Genomic DNA, 18,870 nt, shown 5'->3' on the forward strand with positions numbered 1-18,870 from the left:
CGGCACCAGCACGGCACAGCCGGCCTGGCTGGGGGCCCGGGAAGCGCTTTGTCCGGTGAGGAGGCCCGAGAGGCCCCTGCACTGCAGCGGAGAGGCGCGGGGCCGCCGTGCTCGCCACCGGAGCTGGGGAACAGCAGCCACACGCCGCCAGCTGGACACGCGCCGCGGCAGCAGAGGCCCCGAGGGCGCCCCCCCCACGCCGTGGGGTCCGTGGGAGACCCCCGTTTCTCAGGGAAACGCTGTCCCCTTGGGATCGCGGGAGGAAGGGCCCAGCCTGACCCAGGGGCAGAGGAGGGTGCTCACGGCTGAGCCAGCGCATGCGACTCCGGGGGCTGCTGCCACTCGCTGCCCTCCGTTCTGGGCCCAGGGGAAGGAAACCAGGCCGGGCGCACGGCTGACCTGTCCCCGGGGTTGGCCGGACCTCCCTGCCGCAGCTCCCCTCGGACCCCTGCCACGGCCGTGGCTCTGGTCAGGCACCACGGACGGGCGCGGCCCCGGCGCCTGCGGGGCGGGGCGCGTCGCACCAGCATCTGCCCCTTAGGCCTTTGCCCGCCACAGACGACACATGGAGGCGTGCCCGTGCCCTCCAGGTTGGGGGGATCACTGCCAAGGGCGTGGACTGTGACCCCACGCTCCGTGGTCCCAGGCTCCACGGACCCACACTCCCGTCTCACACTCTGTGGACCCGCGCTCTGTGGACCCGCGCTCCGTGGACCCGCGCTCCGTGGACCCGCGCTCCGTGGACCCGCGCTCCGTGGACCCGCGCTCCGTGGACCCGCGCTCTGTAGGGTGGACAGCCTGGCCGAGCTGCCCTGGCGCCACCTCCGTGCCTCTTACAATGACACACAGTAGTTTGAGGTAAGGGACGCTGAGTTACAGGAAGAACAGTGAAAGGAGGGAGAAGGCAGAAGCAGAGAAGAGCAGGAGGTAACGACAGAGATCAAAAGGCAGCAAGCAGAAAGTGGGGTGTTGAGGTTGCCCCCCTAGACAGCCACGTGGTCCCCTTGCTCCATGGTTTCCATTCCAGATCCCAGTTTCCCCTTCCACCTTTTCAGCTGAACTATTTGTGAAGAAATTTTTTATTCTCCCATGGAAAAAACTGCACATCTGAGTGGATCACGGGGTACAGCTGGTGACTGCGAGGAACATGGGGGCCCCCGCCCCAGCTGTAAATACCCAGCCTGTGGTCTTCTGGAAACCCGCTCGGTACCACCGCAGAGACGGCCCCGTGAGCTGGCGCGGGTGTGTCGGCTGTGTGCGCCGGAGCCGCTCGGCAGCCAGCGAGCTCCGCTCCCCCGTGGCCAAGGAATCTCGGTCCTGTCCAGGGAGGCGCGTGGGCCTCGTGTGTCCAGCCTCCGCGTCCCCGGAGGGGCTGTCTGGAAAGGCGGCTGCGGACCCGGGCGGGCCTCGGGCCTCAAGGGCGCGCGGGTGCGCCCGGGCTGAGCCCATCAGCCCACGGCGTCAGACGCGTGGCAGAGCCTGGGGCCGCCGCGCACGGCGGGTCTCGGAGAACAGCGACCCCAGGAGATGAGAACTGTGTGGTGGCGCCCCGGCGGCTGGAGGGAAGCGGAGCTACAGCCCAGGAACTCAGACTTTCCGTCGGCGCGCGAGCCACGGCGCGGGGCCACGGCAGTAACCCCAGCACGGCCCCGCCCGAGCCCCGACACAGAGCGGGGCCCTCGCACCGCAGCAAAAATCCAGGGGGAGGACACGGGCCTGGGGGCGCCGCGAGGAGCCGGCCGGCAGCGGCACGAAGTCCGCCTCACGCCCAGGCAGCTGCGCTGTCGCCGCCCCCAGTGAAGTCTGAAACCCTTGTCGCCCCCACCACGGTGTCGCGGGGTCACGTTCCCAGACAGACTCAAGGGTCCTGCCCACAGCTGACGCGCCCCCGCAGAGCCCTGGCCTCGCTTCGGTTCCCGTCTCTGAGCTTCGATTGGTTTCGGTGAACCCGCGTCTCTGGAGCAGAGCCGTGGCTGCGCCGTGACCGCCCCGTGGGGCCGGCGTGGGCCAGATGTATACGCCCTGGCTGTCTCTTGAAGTCAGCAGGTTTTGTTTTTGTCTTTCCATAGGTCCAAGACCCCATTAGAAGGAGAAAGGCATCCTTGCCCAGGAGGAGAAACGGCATATTTTTAAAAGCCCGTTTGGGACAGAGTTCAGAAGACGGTCACGATAAAGGGCAATGTGTATCCCAAGGACGCTGCTGATTTCTTTGGTCTCTGCCCCGCCCCGCGCGTCAAGCAGGCCATATCCAGGGCGGACGATCCCCCCCCGTCCTCCAGGAGTCCCTGCCCACGACCCCTGGCTAGGCTGGCCAGCAGGGCACGGGGGGTCTTCTCAAAAGCGCACTGCTGGCCCCTGGAGTCTTCACTCCAGCCACAGCCTCCTCAGCCCGCTCCCAGTCCGCGTGCTTCTCTCCGGGCCACAGTGGACCCCAAAAGAGCAGAAGAGAGCAGAGCAAGGCGATCAGCCTGTCTCCCCGCGACACCAGGCCCTCGGAGTCACGTGGGGCCCGTCCTCCGGCGCCAGGCAAGCTTCCACTGACGTTCAGTCTAAAGGGTCGGCGCTGCTGTTTAGCAAGGGTGACTGGGCCTTCGGAAGGGCAGAACAGGCCACGCACAGATCGCTCACAGCGAGACCCACGGCTATTCCAGCGGGTGCTAGCGACGCTCACCACCAGTTCTGTCGTTTAGCACCACGGCGGGTCAGAGGGCAAGGACATCCGGCCGAGAGCTCGAGGGAGCGGGAAGATGTGGACTCACACGGCCGACCGGCACAGGCGTTCCTGACTTAGTGAGATCTCTGTAAAAACTGACCCGGCCGGGGTGCCGAGCGCACAGCGCAGAAACGGCCCGTCCTTCCAAATATCCACTTCACTGCTCTCCGCGCTGCCCCCAGTCACGCTACCTCCTCCAGGGGAAACAACCTCCCAGACACGCAGGGACGGAGCAGGGCCAAGTGGGAAAGACGGAGACAAGACACGAGCACCACGCTGCCCGTGCAAAAGCCCAGAGCGGGCAGCTCAGTCGCGGGAGAGCCCATCACCGCTGGCCCCGGCGAAAACAAGGCGCAGGGCCAGCTTGCAGCCGCGGAGCTGAAAGTGCATCATAAGTCTCTGAGCAGGTGTCACGTCCGGGGCTGGCGGGGCGGGGAGGGGGCACAGGCCTGGGTCACACACGGCTTCCTGGCACGGTGTGGGGGTGCGCGTCTGGGACGTTTATCATCTTTTCAAATGTAATCTACACTGAAAGCCAAATGTTGGCGACATCAACAGCCATTTCATAAAGTCAGACCAAATTTCCTAAGTGGCCCGACCCTAGGTCCAAGCAGAAAGCGTCTTCCGGAAAGCCGCCCGTCGGGAAGGTGGCTGTCCGGCCGGTGCCACGGCTGGCCTCGGGGCTAAGGGGCCTTCCAGAAGGTGACCAGTGGGCCACCTGCCACCGGCCCCCAGGACCCTTGTTTAGTAGAAATAATTACAGCAGCACCCATTCTGCCACGCTGATTCACACTCGCCATGATGGAGCCCGGGAAGCAGCTTCTTACACACGCACACACACGCCTCGGGCGAGCCTGGTGAGGCCCAGCTTGGAGCAGATGTGTCTGCTCGATACCACGTCCCCATGCACGATACGTGTGACAAGCAGACGAGATGACTTTGTGATAACAACTCAGGAGCCACATGAGGAGCCTTTAAAACCTTCCTGCCTTTAAGGGATTGCTTCTAACAGTCGATTCGGACTGAGGTCTGTGCACACAACACTTTCCTTAAAGTAAAAATATAAACTTGGATCAGTTTGACTGTCCAACGGTCAGAGCATTAAATAAAGGACGCGCCTAAGAATACAGGGCAGACAGTTATTAAATCACGTTTCTGCAGAAAACGTGCCACGGGGAATTACTCAGAAGAGAATATTAATTTTTAAAAACAAAAGAAAGTGCTAACTAGAGGGTACGGTGTGAATTATGTGACGAATGAACGTGTCCACGGACGTTCAGAGGAAAAATGAGATAATTATAGCTAAGTCTGCAGTTTTATTTCTGGGGGGGGGGGGTGTTATCTGTTCATTTATTTTTTGTAATTTTCTGGTTTCCATGAACTGGATGAAAATGAGTGTCCCCATGTTTCTGGCATGGCTTTGGGGGTGGGGAGACCCACGGGTGAGACACGGTGACACTTCCTGAGAGCCAAGTCCTAGGGGCACAGACGGGCTCTCCCGCCGTTCCTGCTCCCCGCAGTTTGTGGGGTGCCCGTCGCCGACGTAGTTTGTGGGGGTCCACGAGCGACGGGACCGGCCTGAGCCTGTTTCCAGGCAGTAAAATGGAGTGACCGGCAGGCCCGCCAGGGCGGACAGGGACAGTCTGGGCGCTCAAGGGGCTGACTCGCCCTCCGCCGAGCTTTATCACCCACGGGGACCCCGTGGCCCGGCAGCCCGCCACCTGCCCCGCGCTCGCCGCAGGTGAGTAAGTAGCCTGTGCTAGCGTGGGGGGCGGGGGGCTCAGCACGGCTCCCTTCAGGACATTTGAGTCACTCCAGAAAGAAGCCCAGGGCTGCCGGGTCACACCCGCTTCCCACACGCCTGAGAATCGCCAATGTCACCTTCTGTTGCTGTAAGTCCCAGACAAGAGGACTCTCACTGGCCCCGTGTGTCCCCCTTGGAGACACGAAAGGGCGAGCAGGAGCCAGCAAGCAGCTGTGCCTCCCTCTTTGCTTGCCAGGTGATATCCAGTGTGGTGACCCTCCAGACCTGCTGTGCGCACTGGTCACATCGAAGGCCATGTGGCGGTCACGCTCTGCGCCACCGGGTCAATGCTGCTTTCAACTACGGGGAGGGGCATGATCGCATGGCTCTAGACAATCACTTAAAGCATAGTGACGAGTCACAGGGTGATGAGCATCCATGCCGATCATAGGCAGAAGCCTCAGTAGTTCGACGGCGTCTTAGTGGGAGCGTGTCCACGCTGCTCCTCCGTCCAGCCCAGAAGGCCGCTGGATGGCGCGGCAGCCTGGGGCCAGCGGGCCGGAGGGGTCCCAGCGCACAGCCCCTTTGCCTAGAAAACTTTCCGGAGCTTTCCGCGTCACACTTCTGCACGTCTCCCTCCCGCACCCTGGGGCCTGCGGCACTGGCCAGGGAAGGCGCGGGCGGGCGGCCCCGCGTGGGCTTCTGCGCTCCGACCGCCCCGCCACGGGTGGGCACGGCGACGCCCGACTCCGCGGCGCCTCTGCGACCCCGGGGTCCCCTCACCCAAGGCGCCTCCTCACCGGGCAGGGGGCCGCTTTCTGTGCCACTCGGGGCCCTTCTCTGGGCCAGCCACAAGTGCCACTGTTCCTCCGGTGTCCAGGCTGGCAAAGGAGAGTCAGATGCCAGCTCGAGTCTTTGTCCTTTGAGGATCGTGGAGTCTCTGCCCGGAAGTCGGCGCTTCCTTCCTCACCTCAGGGCCGAAAACTTCCACTAGGTGAGTCTCCACGTACTGATCTTGCCAACCTCTGCCTGCCTGCCCTGAGCTCAGGAGAAAGTCTTCTTTGATTTCCTGAGCTGCTCCGTGCCGTCTCCCTCCCGCGTGCCCTGGCTGCGGCCCCCAGGCCCCCTCGTCCTCTCACGGCTCCGCAACCTCAGCCAGCAGCTGAAGTCGCATGACTTTGCCCCCACCCGCGAGGGCGCCACGTCAGCTGTCAGTCTCGGGCTCCTGTTCCATTAGTGTCTCAAGGTAAAGCCCGGAGAGGGTGTCCGCGCGCGCGCAAGCGGGGTGTCTGGCCTGGCGGGGCACCCGGCGCCCCCACTCAAGCGCCCTCACTCCGCTCGCTCCGTCGCGAGCTGCTCTTGCAGCAGGCGTCTCTCGCCAGAGGCCGTGTTCCTCCGTGTCTCGCTTACCCTCCTGCTCCGTGGCGGCAGAATGCAGGGGTGTGTGTCACTTGCTCAGGCCTCCAAGCGCCGCCCGCCTTCTCGCAGGAGACGCTCCCCCTCGCCCCCACCCAAGCCTCTGCCCAGGCCGGCCTGACCCCCACCTCGCAGCCGCGGCCACCCCTGCCCAGGCCCGGCGGCCCCCCAAGGCCAGCCCTCGGCCGGCGCCGGCCCCCTGTCGGGTCCTCCCTCGTCGCCCTCCCGCTTGCCTGCCTGGCTGCGGCCGGCAACAGCGGCCAAGGCTGGCCTCGCCGTGCGGCCGCACCGGGCGTCCGGCAGCGCAGAGGCGCCTCGCGGCAGGCGACCACATGCCCTGTGCCAGCAGCTGGGTGCTGTGCACGCGGGCACGAGGCTGCTAATCAAACAGGGCAGAGCCGGAGGAAGCGACACGGGACACAGAAGTAGGTCACGATGTGACGATTAAGAGGAAAGTCACAGGGAGGCAAGAATCAGCTTCAGCAGCTGCCGGTAACCTGACTTAGACAGCACCAAAGCTTCATCCCCCGGGATCTTGGGTGCCCTGACACGACCGTCTTCATCTCGAATTGCTGGACTGTGACACGGGCCTGCAGAATCCCCTCGGGTAAAGTAGGACCTTGCCTGAGGTGAAGTCGGAGCCAAGGAGTATCAGTTCACACTAATTCTCTAAAACAAAGCCTCCCACGAGTAAGATGCTTTGCTCCTCCACAGGATCCCCCCACCAGAATACAAGTCCCCCAGGGAGGGGAACTTTGGCCCGTGCCACTCGCAGAGGCATCCCCGGTTCTAGAAGAGTCCCCGGCGTGGATAAGCACTGAGCCAACAGATGATGTAAACACAAACAGCAGTTAACGTCAGCAAGGTCCTTTATCTGCCAAGACCCGTGGTCTGCGCCCTCCCACTTGAGCCGTCTGTTGCCTCGTTGTCATCATCATCCCTTTGTTGGGTGCAGAGACCAGAACTCCGCGAGGTACAGTGATCCGCTAAATGGCAGAGAAAGGAGGGCGCTTTGTCCTCGGACTGCACATTCGTGACCTTCGCTCCAGTCCTATCACCAGCTACTGCTCGCACGCTGCCTTCTCGGAGAGAAACGAGTTCCACCACAATTTCCATCTTTTTTTTTTTTCTTTTTTTCAAACACCCCATTCCACGGGGTCATGTAAGGTCCAGGAGCGAATGATGCACAAGGCCCATTAGCACCAAGGCACTGCCGTGTTCTCATGACCCGTCACAGCACAGACATGGGCCGCAGAGAGCACAAACAGCCCCCCGGGCCTCACTGAGTCCCCAGAATGACCACCACGAGGCGGGGTGCCCCGAGGGGAGCTCAGACACATAGAGGCCGCAGCAAAAGCTGCCCCCGCTCAAAGATGCACGCAGTCCTGGAGGACACTTGAGGGCCCCGACGCAGGCAAAGACGGTGAGCTGACTTTTCAGCGGGGACTGAGTTCAGAGAGGGTGCGCCACCTGCCCGAGGCTGCACAGCAGGTTTGGGGACGAGGACTGGTCTCTCCGGTCGCCGCGTCGTCAGAGTCTCAGGCTGACCCTTGGCCGCGAGGGTCACAACTCCGGACAAACAAGGTGGGCCCTCTCGTCTCTCTCCCTCCTGGACGCGCCAGGCCCGTCCCGAGAGCTCCCGTCAGCAGCTGATCTCCGGGGCGCTGCTCCCCCCGCACGCAGGAAACGCGGGTGCAGGATCTGAGTCCAGAGCTTCCGTCACTCTGCTGTGGCCAAGGCGATGGGCACGGAGTGGCAGGGAGAGCGGCAGGCCACAGTGGACGCTCTGGCGTCACCAGAGAGCGGGAGAGCCCCGCCTGCCCCCATCCCTCCCCGCTGTCCTCGTCCGGATGAAGATCGTGCAGAAACGTCCCAGGCGGAACCTCGCCGAGAAAGCGGCCTCCGTGGCCCTCGGGGGACGCCAGGGTGGGCCAACCCGGGAGGGCCGAGGCTCCACCCACCCAGCAGGCCGCTGGGGCCCCGGGCGGGCTGAGGAGGGGCGCCAGGCCGGACACCTCCCCGTGACCAAAGCGCCAGTGGCCGGCCCGTGGCTCTTCTCTGCCCTGGGAGAGGCACGTCCAGGGCTAAGGGCACCTGGACACGCCCCTGAGGACGCCAGAACCAAGAGGGCAAAAGTCGGGGAACAGGGTGAGCAGCTTCGTGGCCCAGGGAGCTCCGGCCGGCAGCACACGGAGCAGGGGAGGCTGGAGACGCCGCGGCCCCCACCGCTCCGGCCACGGCAGGCAGGGGCCCGACGATAGACCCCCACTGAGTCCCCAAAATGACCACCACGAGGCGGGGCGCCCACCGTGTGTCCCCGGGCCTCTTGGACAACACGAGCTGCCCCTGGGGCCACAGCGCACGAACCTAAGAGAATGGTGACCACGCGGACCACGGGGTGGGAGCCCGCGGACCCCGCACATTCCCACGGCAACCGGGGGCGTGGATGCCGCTCCCAGCACGCAGCGCGTCCCCACGTCAGCCGGGAGCCTCGCCGGGCCTCGCCCAGATGAGCCGCATCGCCCTGAGCCGGGGAGCGCGGGGAGCGCCGGTTCCGACTGCGACCGAAGCCGGCGGGGGCCTTGCTCCAGAGCCCGGCGCTTTGCTAACCGTGACGGGACAGTAGCTGAAAACGTCACGTTTTTCTGAAAACACTCTGACCCGCGGTCTACGATTTGTGAGACTTGCACACGCGCTGGGAACTTAAAAAAATACAGTACTTCGAAAGGACGCTGAATTCATGCAGCGGCGCATGTTTGATAGCAAAATGGCGCCCTCTTTATGGGCGTTATTTTCCGGACGGTGACGCAAACTGGCGTCACAGGCTGCTTTTATGTCCTACACATCCGCAAACATCCTCAAACATCTGCAACTTTTGTAAGTAGGCTCGCTCCTAACGCCTGTGTGACATTTATTGTCTCGTCACATGGAGATTTGCTTATTCATCCCCTTGGTTATCCGCTGCTCCACCTCCCCTACAAGTTACGTTAAATTACCACTTGCACCAACGTCCGCTCGTTCTATTTTTTTTAGAAAGAAGCTGCAGACGTGGAATTACAGAGTGGGAACATTTTAGAGGTTGGCAACACTCTTTCCCAAATCCCTTTACCTTCTGTACCACCTCTGAGGACAGACACAGAAAAGCTGAAGTTGGTTCATCTCCCATGGCCGGGTCCACTGTCCCCTTAAAAATAGCCACCCGGGGTCCCCTGGCGCCGCGGCCCTGCAGGCCGGGCAGCCACTGCAGCCGAGCTCAGTCCCGGCCAGGGAGTGGCCACGGGGACAGCTGACCCGCCTGTCTCCCCGCTGCTCCCCTCAGCAGCGTGCTTCGTCCATCTGCCCGGTGCGCTCCCCAGTCTGTCTCCGGGGGCTCCTCTCACCGCCTCTGGCTGCACCCCAGTTCTGTGTGCATACATAAGTACATCTTTAAAACAGAAAATAACCATCTAGATTACAGACTCGTCTCCCAGTCCCCACAGCCAGGCTACGCAGCCCTTGCCGAAGCAAAGTAAATGTAACTGAGGCAAGACCGGGGACGTTACTTGCTTCAGATTGGGGGTGCAGAGGTAACGCCACAGCGAGTTCTCAGGGCAACGCCGTGCACATCACAGACACCTCGTCCCGTGGAGTTTAAGCCAAAAGGCCAGCCCCTCCCCGCCCACCCCGGCCCCCGCAGTGACACCAGCTCGAGAGAGGAGCCCGACGCTCGTCAGCAGTGGGTCGGGGTTCTCCCTCTCCCCCTACAGACAGTAGGTTGACATGAACCTGCCTGGGATTTATTTTCTCCGCCACGCTGCTCCCAGGAAGGGAGCAGACGCAGCAGCCTCCGCCCAGCAGAGGTGACTTTTACCTGGGCCAAAGTGCCAGACAGAACGAGACCTCAGTACAGTGTATGCTGCCCAGGAGTCCTCCAGCCCGACATGATCGGGACTGAGACATCCACTAGGCACCTGCGTCTGTCTCCGCCAGCTGTGGGGAGACCTGGAAACACAGGTGGGCACCGGCCACCGAGCGCCTGCGCCCCGCTCGCTGGTCTCTGCTTGCGTGTGGACCGGCTGACCCGCGCATCCTGCTTCCCCGCTCAACACGGAGAAAGCCGCGCCTGTCCCCAGCCTGGAGTGAGTGAGACGGCGGCCCTGAGGCGGGTACCCGGGCCTGTAGGGTCAGTCTGGGTGGGTGTTTGCTGCAGGCGAAGCCTGAGGTCACAACAAGCGCCAGAAACCCTCGAGCCATTCAATAACGCAGCTCCGCCGTGAACCTGACCTTCATACGTCGTTGGCTTAAATGAGCCCACGCCTTTCTTACCACCAAGGGTCTTGAGAAGTCCCTGGGGTCCCGCTGAACTCAGCGGGACGAAGTCCACTGCCGAGGGGGCAGCGGGGAGACAGGAGGGGTCTGCGGCACCCTGGGGTGACCCCCTGGCCGGGATGGACCCGTGCTGCGTGGCTGCGGCCGGCTCCATGACCTGAGGCTCCATCCCTGGGCCGCCAGGGAGGGCCCACTAGGTGACCTTTAATCTCCTTGCACACGGTCTACTGATTCAGCCAGGCCAGAACTGTTACCTACCATGAGGACGACTTTATCTTTTCCCTAAGGTTTGGATGGTCTGAAAAATGCCCACACTCCTTGAAAACACAACTCCAGCCTCTAGAAGCGTCCATATTCCTGTAAGAATATGCAAAGAGCGCACTTGCTTGCGCAGCTGCCACAGCTCGGCGGTGAGGGTCTGAGACAGCAGAGAGCCGCAGGGGTCGGCGGGAAGACGATGGGCCGGGCCGGGTGGGCGCGTGTTCACCACACGCCGGCCACGGGCTGACACCGACACGCAGACTCCCACCACCCGGACCAACATTTCGGAAAAAGCGAGGAGCTGCACCTGGAGTCCGCCAGTTCCCTAAATTCCGTAATTGAGTTAGTGTGAGGTGGTGAGATGTCGCCGTAATGGCGCCCATGAACCCGCCCTCCCTGCGCGGCCCCGAGAGCACACGGCCGGCCCCGGCTGCGACGACGCCCGGCTGCCGCTGCTCTGGGCCCGACGCCGACTTGACGCCGGCAGAAGGCAGCTTCCGTGCAGCCCTGCTTTCCCACCAGGCCCCTCCGGCGGGGCCCAGGGGCGGCCCCAGGGCCGGCGGGGAGTCTGCAGGTGCAGCAGAGACGCCCACAGCCGCGGAGGCCGCGCCAGTCCGCTCACAAGGGGCGAGCGGGGCGGCTGGAGGCCCAGGGCACGAGCCGCCCCGTGGGAGGCGAGGCCGCAGGTGACGGCTCCTCCCCGTGGGCTTGCGCTAGCGCTCCCCTCCCGCCCGGAGCCGCCGGCCCCGGCCTCGCCCCACACACGCCCTGCGCCACTGGAGAGCAGAAGCGTGTGGGCAGCTCCGGTCGGACACGCGAGCGGGAGGGCGGGGGGAGGGCACGCAGGGCTGGCCGCACACCCCTGGAGGGGGCCGCCCCGGCCTGGGAACAAGATGGCCGCGTCCTTTCGAGGAAGACAGGAGGGACGGACAGAGAGGGACGTTTCTCGCTGCCTGTACTTTGGAAAGCTTGTACAGAGGGGTGTTGTTTATTCTTGAACGGCTGCTGGTAAAACAAGTTGACCCTGGAGTGTGCTTTATGAGAAGCCTGTCATAAATCCATTCTTCATCTTCGAATAATCTTGGATTCACAGAAAGATTGCCAAGACAATACCAAGTCCCCATTCAATTAGTTGTTGCGAGTTTTCCCTACCATGGCACAGGGGCACCGCACACCAGAACATCCCTTGTGGCGTGGGCCGGCCTCTGCTTCCGGGCTGCTCACTGGGCAGGTCTGCATGCCCCGGGCTGCCACACCCCACACCCCCGCCTCCCGCCGAGGCCCGAAATGCTTTCAGACACTAGGAGGTGCTCCGGGGACACATCATCCCTACGAGGATCACTGCCCTGATGTGAACATCGCACAGCTCTACCTGTGAGGTCGAAGGCACAGTCCAGTCTTCTTAAGCTACGGGCAGTTCAGATTTCAACAACTTTTCCACCAGCACCCTGCATCGCCTGAAGGTGCAATCCCAGCAGTCGCGTGGCCCTGGAGGACAGAAGCCGCTGGAACAGCACAGTGCGGCCGGCGTGAGTGCCGCCAGCTGCCCGGGGTCAGTGTCATGAACAACTAAGTCTCTCAACGCTTCGTTCCTTTCACGTTCAGTGTATGAACGTGGTTGGCGCATCATGATCTTTGCTTATTGCGCTGTAGGGTAGGCGGGCTCCTGTGACCATTCCTGACGTGGGAATTTATACTTTTTTGTTTCTTCTCCCTCTGCAAGAGGGTGAAAGTTTAGCAATTGTCTATTTTACCGATATTTTCAAGATAAGACTTGAGGTTTGCTGAGCAGCTGTGCTGGTCTGTTCTCACGGTAGAGAGTGTCCCACGTATCAGGACCCTCTTCTTCCTCCTGCTTCGAGTTTAACTCGGCCCTCTTCTAGCCGGAGGTGGAAACTTGAATTAGATAAAGCTGTGACCGTGCTTCTAAGCCCCGATCTGAATGCATCTCAGAAATTGAGTATTTTGCTTACATTTCCACTGAATTCAGCATAATTTTTACTTTCTCTTATGATTCTGTCTTGACCTGTAGTGTATATAGAAGTGTTTAATCGCCAAAATAGTTTACTTTCTGTAATTTGTGATTTAATTCTTTTGTAATAAGAAAAAACTCTTCGCACAAGTTCATCTCTTGAATGTGCTATGGCCCAGAATATGACTAACTTAGAAGGGATTCTATGTGCATTTTCAAATAATGTGTATTCTGCTGTTGTTGGGTCGATTCTCCATAAACCCCAATTTGGCCAAGCTGATTTATAATATTGATCAAATCTTCAACATCCTCATTGATTTTTGCTCAACGTGTTCTATTAAAGGTAGAGAAAAGAAGGCTGGAAGTCGGCCCCTCGCCGTGCATTTCTCTACTTCTCGTCTCATTTCATTTCAGTTTTGCTTCGTGTATTTCGAAAATGTTACTGGTACACGTGCCCTGTAGATTCTGGGTCTCTGACTTGACCCTCTGTTGTTAAAATGTCCCCTCTGCTCCTAGGAATGTTCCCGGATCTGAGCTCCACTTACACTGTGCTGAGATCATGACTCTAACCGTCGTACGCCGAGTTTTTCCATAACACATCAGTTTTATTCTTTTACTTCTTCTATATCTATGTACTTACATTTGTTCTTTTTTTAAAGATTTATTTATTTATGCATACAGAACTGGGGCACAGGCCAGGGGTGCAGGGGGTGAGAGGACCCCCAGAGACAGAGTGGGGAGCAGAACAGGCAGACTGCTGAGGGAGCAGAGGGGAGACCGAGGGGCCTGCTGCGCCCTGTGGGTCACCTCCCTGGCCGGGATGGAGCTCGTGCTCAAGCGACTGTGGCTGGCTCCGTTCACAGTGCTGCGCCTTAATCCGCTGAGCCTCTAGGGAGGGCCCCAAAGCCGGTTTTCTCTGTACAGACACAGCCAGTTTCTGGGCCTTTATCCAGGTCACCAGTGCCTAGTTACGCTTCATGTTTAAGTATACTTTTGTCTGGAAGTAGAATTCTAGCTTGACAGTTTTTGCTTTTTCTCCCCTTTCGCTACCTTGAAAACACGTCCCCCCCCCCCCCCCCGCCCCCGTCTTCTGGCTTACACAGCCGCCGCCGACAGTCCCGCAGGCGCTCCTGACTGCACGGGCCGTGTCCCGCTTGGGCTGTGGGAGGACCGCTGAGGATGACCACCCGGGAGGCTATTTTGCTGTGCGGTTTGTCTAGCTGCTGACTTACTGAACTTCTTGGGTTCAGTGTTCAGCACTGTACTGTTGAGGCAGCTGAAAATATTTTGTCAGAGAACGTGAGAACTTCTGCCGTCACTGCTTCCGTCTGGGCTGCTTCCTGCTTCCGCCCGGCCGTGCGCGCTGCCTGCAGGCGCCTGACTCCGCCGGCCACTGGACTGGGCCCGGCGGCCCTTTCCTCCTGGTGGGTCACTTTGCCAGGGCCTGCTCCTGTTTCCACCCTGATCTGTCATGCCTGCGGAGTTTTACTGAGATGCGGCATGTGAAAATGTCTGAGGTTCCCTTTGGTTCGTTTTCTATCTTCCCTTAAATTACTAACTTTGCCTAAGATGTGGGAGGCTGTCAGTCTTCTCAAACCTCAAGGGCCAAAGGCCTCAAGGGTAGCAGCTGGCTGATTTGACTAGGTCTTCCTCTTTCTAAGTTCAGCTTTCTTTTCACATCCAGAAGCTGTGTCTTTGTGACACTGGATGAGTTCCCTGGAACTCAACTTTTCCGTTCAATTTCCCGCCTTTGAATTGTTTTTCAGGCATCATTTGCCTCCCCCCTCCTTGATAAACTCTGCATGTGAACATGCCCTCTGCCTGCGCAGGCCCACGCGTGCCGGGGGCACTAAGGTTCTCTGGCCTCTGCCGGCACTAAGCGGCAGGGGAAGCTGGAGCCGAGAAGAGACGACTGACTACGTCTGGGCTTCCGGCCCGTCTCCCTCCCCTGCCCGGCCCCGGAGCGTGCTCGTCAGACACGGAGCAAACATAAACCTCAGTGGGCCATCCGCGACGCGCGCTCCCCGCTCGCCTCCCCAAGCCGAGCTCGGAAGGGGGCACGAAGTGAAACGCACTGACACCTGCAACTGTGCCCGGAGGATCGATGACGAGGTCCGCGCTGTTTCGCATGACAGTCACGAGCTGACTTGTAAAAACTAGTCGGTTCTGTAATTTCACACACGTCAAAATCTGCCCCACGCTGGTTCCTACTTGCTGTTCCGTGTGTGCACACAGGCGTGAGGTCAGTCGAGAGGCGCGGGTGGTCCCTGCGCCCACTAGATGCCACATGGCTGCAAAACGCCACGTTGCCCTCGCCTGCGGCTCAAGCTCTTCAAAGCCTCTCTGCCTCTTCTGAAGATGATGTTGAGGTCACAGGGCTGCTGGGCCTCTGTTTCCCCAACTGAGCAAGTGGCAGCTGAGAGCCTGTTCTTGAGAGTTAGCTGGCAGCACATCAAATAGCAACATCAGCCATCATAGCAGCCCCAGTCTAAAATGGCATCCAGCCATCGAAATAAAAACAAGACACAGTGCTTTCTCTGGAGCTGAAATATCTGGCAGCTTCTAACTATCTGAAAATCGGCGAAGGCCTCCTTGGATGTTAGCAACCGACGGAATACAAAGGTCGCTTTGGCCAGTGACTGTAAAACACGGTGGGCGTCAGGGCCCCCGGGAGGCCTCTCAGACCAGGCTTCTGACCTCGGTGCCGCGGCTCTCTGACGGAGCAGGGGCGGCTGCGTCTGGAGACTGGGCGTTTCTACAGACTCCCGAGACCACACTCGGCCCGGCGCCCTAGCCCAGCCCTCTCTGGCGTCCAGGAGATGAAGGACAGAGAGGTCGGAGAAGCCCAGTCTCGGGCGCAGACCACACACGCCTGCCTATCCAGGAGTTTTAAAAATAAAGAGCGGAGGCTCTTTCTCAAGTTCAGGAGAGCTGTGGGGCACAGCGAGCCCTGAATCTGGGCAGCGGGGTTCCTCCCCAGGTGGGGGGCTGGGCGCAGGGCAGGGGCGCCCGAAGGAGACCTCCCGGCCACAGGCGAGCTTGGAGGGGAAGGGGAAGCCCCGGCTGACCCTGCCGGGACACGGCTGGGTCTGCTCCGGCGAGCGGCGAGAAAACATGGACCCAGAAAGTACCAGGCGCAAAGGGGTGTGAGGGGCCTCTGCGCACGGGCCGCCTGGCCCCGTCTCTGCCACCCCCAGATCAAGCATGACGCTGGGGACGGATGTCTGCGATGTCAGGTGAACTAAGAAACGGGTAACTGTGATGTGCAACGATGAAGCTGCCCAGCATCAGTCATGAACACGGTCGACGAGCTGGTGACAGAGGCCGGAAGAGAGACGGCGGCTGTCAGAGGCCAGGGGAAGCGCCAGCAGGGGGACCCCAGGCGGGGTCTGCGCCCCCCAAGCCTCTGACACCCGCGCTGAGCCAGGCGCAAATCCCGCCAGCTTCTCACCACCTCCCATTCTCAACCCTGAGGATTCGGCTCCATTAACTGCAGCGCAAAAGGAGTATTTCTTTCAAAATACTCAGCCAAAAATACCACGGCAGGGCATGAGGTGCGGTCTGCTTACGGCCTCCACCTTGGCACCGGGCTCCAGGCTCCGCTTGGCCGTCCGCTCGCTCACCGCCCTGCGCCCCCAAAGGAGTGACTGCCGCAGCCGGGAGGGGACCCCCGGAGGGTGACCAGCCCTCCAGTGTGACGCGCCCCGGGGGTCTGCAGACATTTTCCGAGCTGGGTTCTGGCCACTTTCTCTGCCATGGAAGAGGGCTGAACTGGCAGCTGCCTGTGCCGCCTCCGCCTGGCGCTTAGCGCCGGGCGCCGGTGAGGCTGAGCCGCCCCAGGCCAGCCGCCACCCGGGCGTGGCCTCCAAGGGGAACCCCCTCTCTGACCGGAAGGGGCGCCGGCTCACGCGGGCCAGTGTCCCGAGCACGTGCCGCGGGACACTGGGTCGGGGTGGGTTCACCCCGGCGGCCAGGCCCAGGGGCAGGGCGGCCTCAACTGCGTCCTCCAAAGCAGGGGCGGCGTCCTGGCCCCCGGGCCCGGGCCGGGGCCTCGTCTGGAGGGGGCTCGAGGGGGCCGCTCCCATCCAAAGTGCCCGGCGTCCGTACAGGCCTGCAGGCGACTCAGGACGGGCCTGCGCATGGACCGCTCCAGGCCCCGCAGGGACGGAGGGGAGGAGCCGCCCCTGGCCCCGGGCGCATCGTGGCCCTGCCCACGCCCGGGCGGGGCCTTCTGGCCTCTAGAGCCCACAATCCACGTACAGCTTGACGTCATTTTGCCCCGTGTTGGGCCCCCAGGCCCCTGCGTCTGGGTCTCTGCCTCACCCTGGCCCGGACAGGAGGGCGGGCAGACGGCAGTCCCAGGCCAGCGCCTGGGCCCAGCTGAGACTAGACCCGCTCTCAGCCCCGACATGACTGAGGCTCTGTCCTCAGAACCCGTCCCTGAGGGCTGTGAGGCTTGTGACTCTGAGTTTGCGCCGGCTGTGATCGTGCAGCGCCGGTAAGGGCCGGTGTATTCTCCGGCACCCCTAGGTGTAGGCCTGGCTCTCCCCGCGGCCCGCGAGCCTGCGGGAGGCTGGACCCAGCTGCTGGCTCACAGGCTCCGCTTGCTGTGCGTCTCTGGGCCGCAGGGGGACCGGGTGACTTCGGACCCTCACACCGGGGGGTGGCAGGGAGAAGGCAAAGGTAAGAATGCGCCGCCAGCTCTCGACAAGCCCTGTGAAGGTGGCGGCCGCGCCCCCCATCTTTGAAGGTGGCGGCCGCGCCCTTGAATGCGGGGAGGCCTGGAGAAGCGCCGTGCAAGCCCCACCGAGCCCCGCGGGGGGCCGGGCTGGCCCGTCCCCTTCCCGGGTGCAGAGAAGCCGGGTCCGGACCCAACTCCTACAGCTCAGGCCTGGAAAACAGCCTGATCGCAGAATGGGCACCGGCGCTACCCAGACGCGTCTCCAGAGAAGGCGCCCAGATGCCAGTGGCCCATAGAAATGCTCATCTTCAGGCTCCCCGGGGGTGTAGGGGGTTAGGGCGCCGCAGGCTGCCCCCGCCGGGAGGTGACCCCAGGGCGCCGCAGACCCCTCCTGGCTCCCCGCTGGCCCCTCACTCGTCCGCCTGTCCTGCTCCCCGCTCAGTCTCTGGTGAAGCCTCTCGCCGCCCTGAGCCTCCGGCCCGTGCCCCCGTGCTGTAAGCAGAAATAAAACTTAAAAAAAGCAACTAATTACTGCTGCGGGGCGCGTTCACCCCCGGCAACAGGAGGACAGGGGCTGCGGGCACGCCGACTCGCAGGGCCGCGCCGCTGGTCAGGGCCGCGCCGCTGGTCAGGGCCGCGCCGCTGGTCAGGGCCGTGCCGCCGAGGGCAGCCGTGCGCCTCCGCCCGCGGGAATCTGCCCACCGGGGCTCACACCGCGGGACCGAGTGCAGGAAGAAATGCGCGGGCGCCGGAGAGCCCGGGCAGAAGGGGGCGGCCGGGGGGCGCCCGTGAGCGCACGGGGCGGGGAGCGTGGCCTGGGCACAGCAGGTCGCTGGCGGGCATTAGTCTGCGGAGCAGGTAATTCCGAGTCTCAGGGAGGGCGGTGCCCCGCGGGATGCCAGGGCAGGGCTCCACCCGCCGGGCGCCCCCTGGTGGCGACCTGGGGAGCTGCCCGCGGCACGCGCGCCCCCTGGTGGCGACCTGGGGAGCTGCCCGCGGCACGCGCGCCCCCTGGTGGCGCTGGCGGCACCCTGCCGCGCCCGGCCGTCTTGCTCTCCCGCCTTGGGGCGAGGCGCGCGGGGGTCTGCCAAGGGCGAGAAACCCCTTCGCCTCCCGAATTCAAACGCGGGAGTCTGAAACCGATTCCCCCGGTGGCCTCATGCACTAACATCATACTAAGCAAACAAAATTTGAATTTCAAAATGTGTGCTGTTAAAATGCTCTTTTCATGTGGTTTTTATATCTTAAGATTCCAAATCCATTTTATTCTGGAAAAATAAGCTACTGCAACTATCAAAGTTACATTGGTGTTCTTTTTAATCTCTGAAATAAATTTCAAAAAGGAGGCTCGACTTGAACCAGACTGGGGCCTCTCTAAGCATCGTCTGTCTAAGGGCCAGAGCTGTCCATACACGGGATCCCACACAGGGCCCCGGTCACCGCCAGACCCGTGTTTCCAGTTTCTAAGCAATCGCTGCTTCAGAGGCGGGTTGTCTGCCGCCACGGGGGAAATGGTTCCCTTGGGCCACGGCACCGCCCTGCGGCCTGCAGACGCCACACTACTCGTGAGGAGCTGGAGAGCCGCGTGCTATGCTGACTCGTAGGAGGGTGCAGTGAACCCCGTTTGCAGTGATGGGGCTACTCCCCTGAGACACGCTAGTAACAACCCCTGAGAGGGCTGCACGCCCTCGCGCCCGAGCGTGCTGCCAAGCCAGCCCGAATCGCTGCCTTCTAAGAGTCAGCACTCCCTCGCCGGACAAGCTTGGCGGGACAGG

This window comes from Condylura cristata, unplaced genomic scaffold, assembly GCF_000260355.1.
Source record: "Condylura cristata isolate star-nosed mole 26May11 unplaced genomic scaffold, ConCri1.0 scaffold00033, whole genome shotgun sequence".
Lineage (NCBI taxonomy): Eukaryota > Metazoa > Chordata > Mammalia > Eulipotyphla > Talpidae > Condylura > Condylura cristata.